This window comes from Opisthorchis viverrini, assembly GCF_000715545.1.
Source record: "Opisthorchis viverrini unplaced genomic scaffold opera_v5_125, whole genome shotgun sequence".
NCBI classification, from domain to species: Eukaryota; Metazoa; Platyhelminthes; class Trematoda; order Opisthorchiida; family Opisthorchiidae; genus Opisthorchis; species Opisthorchis viverrini.
Window position 1 is genome coordinate 461,826 of NW_008751786.1, and position 8,263 is coordinate 470,088.

Here is an 8,263-nt window from a genome sequence, read left to right on the forward strand (position 1 = left end):
TGCAACGTGGCTGCACTGCCGTCTTTCCAGGTGATTCTTTATGCGGCTACTTAATGTATTCTCTCGTGCCATGAAATGTAATCTGACTATGTTTCTTATCTCCGTGACATCCAAAACTGTCGAATTCAGTACAGGACTTACTGGATTACTCTCGACTTTTAAACTGAGGGCAGCCTCGAGCATTTTAGAGATCTCTGGAGGGGCACCTGAGTCCATTGAAATATAAATTGAGATAAAAAATAAAGTCAAAATTAATAAATTAAAAAAAAACAAAAATTAACGGAAATTTATACATTGGCCTACATCGTGTTGGTGTTTTACCCAGTAGGCACTCATTATACGAAAAAATTATCGGAAGATGTCCAGGTGTAAAAGTGCGTTTTTTATTTTCAGATAACTCCCATTGCTTGAGACAGTAGCCAAAAATATAAGGCCTCCCTTGACAGGTCTTTTTCAATGAAACGCCACCTTTGTAATTATTTTGCAACTTGGATTTTGGCTAAAAGTTTTAAAAGACATTTAGAGTCGTCTGGCAACCTGTAGGTAGATATAGTTGTCCTGGGTGCAAGCGTCCTTTGCGGGGATACTAACCTCATACTTATTCATCCAGTTGAAACAGTCTAATTTGAGTCTTTTTGTGCTTAGAGAAGGTCTATTTGTTTAGCCCTATAACCAAGGGGGCTGCACGAAGAAATCCACTCCTGACAAACCGCTATGAGGACATTCACACTGGAAAATGAGATTTGGGTTCAAGGGGTAACCACTTTGAAGTATCTGTTGCTATTCTTGCGGAAATTGCAGGTCATTGTGAGCATAAGCACTTTATTCTAAATCCTTCATTCATCTGGCTTCAAGTACCCGCGTGAAGTGCGTGCCGATGACGAGTAATGTATCAGGTAACATTTACCGTCCCCAGCGGTTTTTCTATCGGCTTGCCAAAGGCTATTCGACATCAGCGATCCTATCAGCTGACACTTAATAGTGGCTCGCCGACCGTTGACTTTGTTTCTTCTAGGTTTTGCTTGTCCAGTACTGGATATATAAGTAGCATATCAGGCAGTCTGGAACGGATTCTTCGTTCGGTTATTCTGCTGGTCTGATTATGTATTTTTCAGGCCTGTGACGGACTTTGCCATGTGCTTTTTTGTGTTCCCACACAGCTCACAAATTTTTCACCAAAATATTAGTTGACCTTTTATGCACGATCTAATGTGTGATCAGGAAGAGGAAGTGTCTCTTCAAAGTCACACGCTCCTCATAGGTGGTACACACATGAAAATGGGTCGCGAGTTATGACTGGGAAATGGATAAAATCGTATATATATATATATATACCAAATATCTCCTGTTCCTTTGCCACATCACACAGTGCATATTTCGAAACAAAGAGCTTCCAAGCACATTGACAGGATGTGCTGCAATCGACGATCTCAACATCAGTGAATTACTATTTTAGCGAACTACACTCATTTGCATACCAGTTTTTGATTATGACGGGAGACTCACCTGAAACCCCGCAGAATCTCTCATTTGTGATGTTAATATTGATAATAATTATTAATAATCTAATTAATTAATAACAACTAATAACCAATTATTAATAATTACTGTTCGTTTTTGTGTCGGCGTTTCAGGTTATATCACATGACATCTAGATACCGGGCCTTATGGCTTAGGGAAGTTGATTACAACAACGCTGAAAGCGGTAGTCTTATATTTTCCATACGGGTGGGCTTTAAGCATGTTGACTACATAAACGTCAGACAGTCTAAGATGAAAACTATGCCGGCTAAGTGAATGGGCAGCACATTGAGAGAAATTCTGGGAGACAGGATTTTTGGTTAGAGTACTTGAACCCTAAACACAAATCGGCAGAGGCGTGGCCCAAATCACTTTCCTCCGAGCACACACTTGTTTGTACGCGGAGTGAACGTTGTCTTCACACCTGGCGGCAAGCATAATAAGACTTTGGCTAATTGCGTATTGGTAAAACGTTCCACTGCAATATGACCTTCAGCCTGAAGGTAAAGGCTGGTGAGGACTCACAATAGCTGCGACTGTAATATGAAATGGGTTCAACAAGAGAGACCACCACTCACATCCGACTCTCTTGAGTAACATTTCATCGTTAACAGTTCCAGAAGAAAAAACTGCCAAATCACGGTGGTTCGCAGTTTTCTCAGTTGGAACTAACTTTTTATTAGAAATCTCAGTTGAATTTAGAGCACACTGGTTTCACACTGGAAGGAAGAAGGCCTTTGTTGCGGAGCTATTTATTAGGAAATGCCAACTGATCGGTTACAGACCATTGAACAGGGTTGCAAAACTCTAATTTGCATCTTAGTTACAAAAACTGGACACTGATCTTCTCCCGAACGAGTCTTCTTGAACTTTCCTGGAGATTCATTGACTCCACTCATTCGTCGGCCAAAACCAAGCAAATGTTACAAAGTGGCTCCACGAATTTTGCAACAGATCTCCCTTTTTCAATAGACGCAAAGCGAAATTCTACATTCGTCGGCCAAAACCAAGCAAATGTTACAAAGTGGCTCCACGAATTTTGCAACAGATCTCCCTTTTTTAATAGACGCAAAGCGAAATTCTACGAACAACACATACTACTCGCGTGCCTCCCCACCGTTACACACGTACATACCTCGTTTGACAAGCAGATTTATAAATGTCTGAAAAGATGGGGAGGGTAATGAGGGGATTGCATTTCCTGGGACTTGGAAGTAGCTGGCATCAAATTGAAACTTCCAGTCTCAGAGGATGGTCTCTGGTGTTCACGATGAAGCCAGTGTCTCTACCTCATTTCCGGACAAGAGTGATGACTGCAGGATCCTGACAGGAATGATCTCTATTGTTAGAGTGCTCTATCTCGGGTGATCTTGGGGGGGCATTCAATAGCTGACGCTGGCCGACTGAAGTAGTTTCATTCGGCAATCTCTTCGCATTCTGCTTTGAAAATGGTGACGTGATCAGCTTTTTCGGTCATTATACAAGTCGGCATATGCTTAGCTACTTCGTACTTTGAGCCGTACGACTCAATTAGTTTGCAGAACAATCAGAAACGAATGAATGAATCAACACTGAAGAACCAAGGACTGAGTACTTCTCCTTGTGAGAGTGTGAGCTTCACTTGATGTTCTTCGGAGAAAAGCTGCTAAGCAAATCTTGACAGTTGCATAAGCTTTGTTGCTTAAAAGAACCAAGTTCGCTTGCAACCGAATTGCATCGTCCAATTTTTGTACGATCAAGGTATCCTGTAAGTTTGCATCCAAAACTCCGCTGAGTATACAGTCGCGGTCAGAACTCACGATCTCTAGGATCCTTCCTGGAGATCCCTGCCTCCTTGCTCTTGCGTTTTATACCAGCAAAGACGTGGGAAGCTTGGTGTATTGGAAAGAATAATTTTTTTGTGGTATAACCCAAATTTTGACATTTTCTCTGATCGGGGGACGTGCTCCCCCTCCGAAGCTGAGTGCAGAAACCAGCAGTTATTATAACTGGAAAGGTAATAATGCTTGTGTAGAACAATTTCAGAATAAGAACACGCGATGTTCATACTTCCATGGCTGAAAAGAAATACAGTTCTGTTTTCACCTGTCCAACTAGTGTTTTGCTGTCAACTAATGAGACACAAACACTGCAGCGAAAGTTTGTCAGTTCTCAGTTAGGACGGAGTCCTATGTTAGAAATATGACAGTTTTGGTGTAACGGTGGATACTAATGATGGGGGCGTGCGAGTAGTATGTCTTCTCGTAAATCCGCTCCACCCCGCTTGAGAAGTGAGATCTATTATGGAATTTGTAGAGTCGAATTTGCTTGTATTTGAGCAACAGTCAATGAATGTCCAGGAAAGTTCAGGAAGACGCGTTTAAGGAGAAGATGGATATTCAGCTTTTTGTAAACAAGATGCATATAAGAGTTTTGCTTCCCTGGCCAGTAGTTTATACCTGTTCACTTGACGTTTCTAATAAATAACTCCGCAGGAAATGCCTTCTTGCCTTCATGAGCAGCAAGAACTCTCCTGCGAGCCGTCCTAACTTATTAAGTGGACGTCTTAGAGCTTCTTTGGACTAAAGCTTTTACCTACCAACTAAAGCAGCTAGTCAATTCTTCTAGAAGGTGAAAAGACGCGAGCAGTCAGCAGCAAGTTTTGATAGTCAATTTTTTATTTCCGGTTTCCTGAAAACAATTCAGTAGGCTTGTGTTGCCAAAAAATGTGAAATATTGCTGGAAATTTGGGCAAAAGTACTCATGAATGCATTTCAGGCCATTTAATATCATTTCTGGATGGTACATCCCGGGTATTTCAGAGGACCTTTGTGCAAGGAAAGCTGGATAATGCGGGAATTTCTCCTGAATGCAAACACAAAACCTCCAGCTTTAAACGAGTCACCCTGACATTGTAGATTAACAGTCGCGTAGACTACACCCTCGTGAATTCGACCAGCTATTGATTTTTCTGTCTGGTTTTGTGTCTGAATATTGTTTACACCAAGAACTGACTGGCTGTTGTTTTTAACTCGCATTCCTATTAGAATGTTCGTGATAGATAGGCTGATTATTTGACAAATCCAAACAGACTGTGTATATCAACCATTCAGGGGTACGTTTCCGTGCAACGTATACCATATGTACTTTCTACATCACAAGCCCATAGTACATTGTGTATCAACAAACGGTTCCGCAGCGAAAGTGAAATTTATCAAAATTCATTTCAGTCCTGTGAACTGCCGAAATCTACTCATGACCGGACAGGGTCGTACCGGAATTCGCTGGCACTAATCGGTAGCGCACGCTTATTTGCTTCGATGGTATTGTGATGAATTAGCCCCCCCCCTCCCGAGTTTGCGATCTCATCTTTATCCACAAGTTGGAAAGTGCGCATTTACGCTACACTAAACTCGGACTGTTCAGTTACAGCAATGAGTAGAAGTGTAAAACGTATCATTGATAGACTTTTTAGATTACAAAGTACAATTCCGCACAATAGTTCCACAATTATCTCGGTTAATGCCAATTGAAAAACTACACATGGATGTCGTTACAACAGTGCGCTTAAAGAAGACGAATTTCGGGTCCTGAAAACATCAATTTCATGAAAAGTCAAACAAAAGCAATTCTACTCTGAAGTGAGTATATCTCACCTGAAAGTAACATTTTACTCTACCTTGAAGGAAATGTGTCCTACTTGTATTTAGATAAAAAAAACACCCTGTCTTTTCCTCTTGTCCCAGTTCACTCTAGACACTGCACTCAAAACACGCCTATTCTCTATTCTTTAAAATACGGTTTTTTACGCTGATTCAAGCACAAAAGATGGCAGCTGGAGCACAAATCACTATATGAAGTGATTGAATAAACTTTCAGAAATTTCCGAAGATCCTCATTTCTCTGGCCTTCAAGTTAAGTAAAGTTCGTTTTTTGTTTAAACAAATTATAAAAACTAAGATGAACGTTTCAAACTGCAAGACGCTGAATTATGGAGAATGTGATCACATTGAGAAAAAAGAACGTCTGTACTTTTGGATAAAGTATTGTGGGCATGGAACTGAAACGGTTGGGGTCAAACGGTGCTTAGCCACATGAAAGGATGTGCAACTATAAAGCATGAGAGGTGTGATGTACGCAAAGTGAAATTTGTCTACAGGTCCGCTACAAGTTGCTTCTTGAATGCGACTCAGGATTCGTCTCGCCGCTCTCGCTGCTCACTGCAGAGTCATGTGACCACGCTGGTGCGCATGGCGAATATGAATTTGACTGAATTCAAGCATCAGCCCGTGGAACGTCAACACGCACGTACGTGAACATCAAGAGCCATCAAGTGGATACTCTCAGTGTTTCACAGTGCCCATGGGGAAGTTGCAAGCACACAGACAGAAGGACACTCGAATATGAGTACGGTAACTCTGCCTGGTTTCGCATGAGAAATTTAGCGTCTTGAAATATCCATCTCGCTGTTCTCAAGTATCCAGATTTTTCAAGAAATCGTACAACTACTACTCTTAGTAACATACGCTAATGGATGATCTTCTGAGTGCTAACCGCAAAAAAGTTTCTTGATAATATATATATGTATATAATATTGTAGGTGCGCTTATCATGAGTCGTTCCTTGACGCAAAAGTCAGGTAGTGAAAACAAAGCTGAAAACGATGCGCTGTGAATTCCAGTTTAAAACAGCTACAGTCATCTAATCGGTAGATTACCTTGATTTAAAGCCGTTTTTTACAGTGACAGTTTTTATATTTTATAAAGTCCTGTACGTCGATAGAAGAGTAATCTCCCCTTAAAACTGCACACAACTTATACTCAAGACACGTCAACTGTTGGTTATTTTCAATTTCAACTTAGAACGCAAAAACTTTGTTTATTTGTACGCTAAACTGAAATATCACCCCACACAACTGAAGAAAACATATTTTTAGTCGGGATAAAAAATACGCATTTTTAGTCAACCTTGCTTCCGATTCTGGTCATATTCTCGCGTTGCGAATGTAACCATTGCTGAATTCACAGTGGTCGATTAATGGCTAAATGTTCGTCTTGTTTTTTACTTTCTACTTTACTTTCTACTTTTACAGTAATTTTTTGGATGTTGGATTTATTATTAGGCTTTCACATCCGAAAGCTGACTGTAAGATAGCAGACGAATTGTTGCGTGATACTTTACCAAGGGCTTTATACGGCCTACTTTGGTCCGGTATGAATGGAACTTCAGCATTTGATTATCCGGTGGTTAAAAAAATTCTGATCAATAAAATGGCGCCAAACAGAGTGCATCCGTCGATCTGGTTAGGTGAAACTAATATGACAACAGTGCAACAAAAGGCCATTCCTGTTTGGGTGTGCAATCCACGACGGTGAATTCAGTGTCAATCTCATGTGCGGATCAGTAGAGCATGCCTTCAGGTACGCTAGGTTGTTTGATAACACGCAAAGCTGGGATGGGCGGCTGAATATGCGATTAGAGAGAGAGAGATAGAGGGACAACTAAGAGTAGGATGACAACAGAACTGCTCCTCAAGGGAGTGAAAAAGCAACATGGCATGTGGGACCAACAGTGTTGTGGAAAAAAAACTGATTAATGAACACATGGATTTGCGTGCACCGGTCGGAGTTTGTATTTATCCTACTCAGTAACCGATTTATGAAAACAATATGGTAAAATTCTTTGAAATTTTTTTTTCCACTGAGAGTCAAAACTCTAAAAACCATCGAAAATAATTTGTATTACACAACAGAACAATTTTAGATGGATTATATAACAGTCATAATGATGAAGCGAAATTGATGACGAGGTCCGGTTGCTCGTAGCAGTCAGGCGAGGAGGTCCTGAACACGTCAGCTTGTGTTGGCTGTTACTACAATAGCTAGGGAACAGTGTAGAACTGTAATCAGTTGTAGCCGAACTCTTTGTGTTGCTTATCCTATGCCGCCTCACGAGGGCACAAGAAGAGCCGACCGGAGAACAGCGAGTGGGATTTTGGCTGGGATTAGGCTGTGCGGATTAAATCTTCACGTTTCATGCAGTAGTTGAGCACCAACACGTCTGCGGGTGTTCTACAAGCTTGTTGTTCCATGATTTGAACAGTGTGCTTGATTTCGATGACTGGTTGGTTTCTCTCGACCATTCTGCGCAACACAGCACGACCCAGAAGTTCGCGAATATCATGCACTGCTTAGATTCACATACTTATGGATGCGTAAATACATATGGGGGAGATCCCCAAAAGCTTGCCTACAAGCGGTGACGTTCAACAGAGGAGTTAACCTTCCTCATTTTGTTTTGTTCGTCGTGCAATAAGGAAGCGAACCCTGGATTAGCGTCCAAAACCCTGATGGTTGGATTTCTGGGCGAGAGTCTAGCGATACTGCTATCATTTTTGAGAGGAAGGCACAAACCACACTAGAGGGGCTGTCTAGGGTCGTCTAGCCCTTTGGTACGTACTTCACACTCACGTAATGCGAAGCTTTTCTATGGGGCATACAGGCTTTCAACATGTTTCCGAGAATTCAAGGACTGACACTGGAAGTTGTGGAGTGGTATACGCATTTCAAAAGTTAGACTGGGACGAACGGCAGTGACCACACAAATTTGAAAGTTTGGAATTGCTTTAGACAATTTACGTCACTTGATTGGTCAAGAGNATCGGTGCGTTTTGTGGAGCGTAGTAGTGCGTAGCGGTGGGTTGGTGGTTGTGCGTTGGGTAGTGTTGTGCGTGTGTTAATATACGTGCTTCCAGCAGGGGATG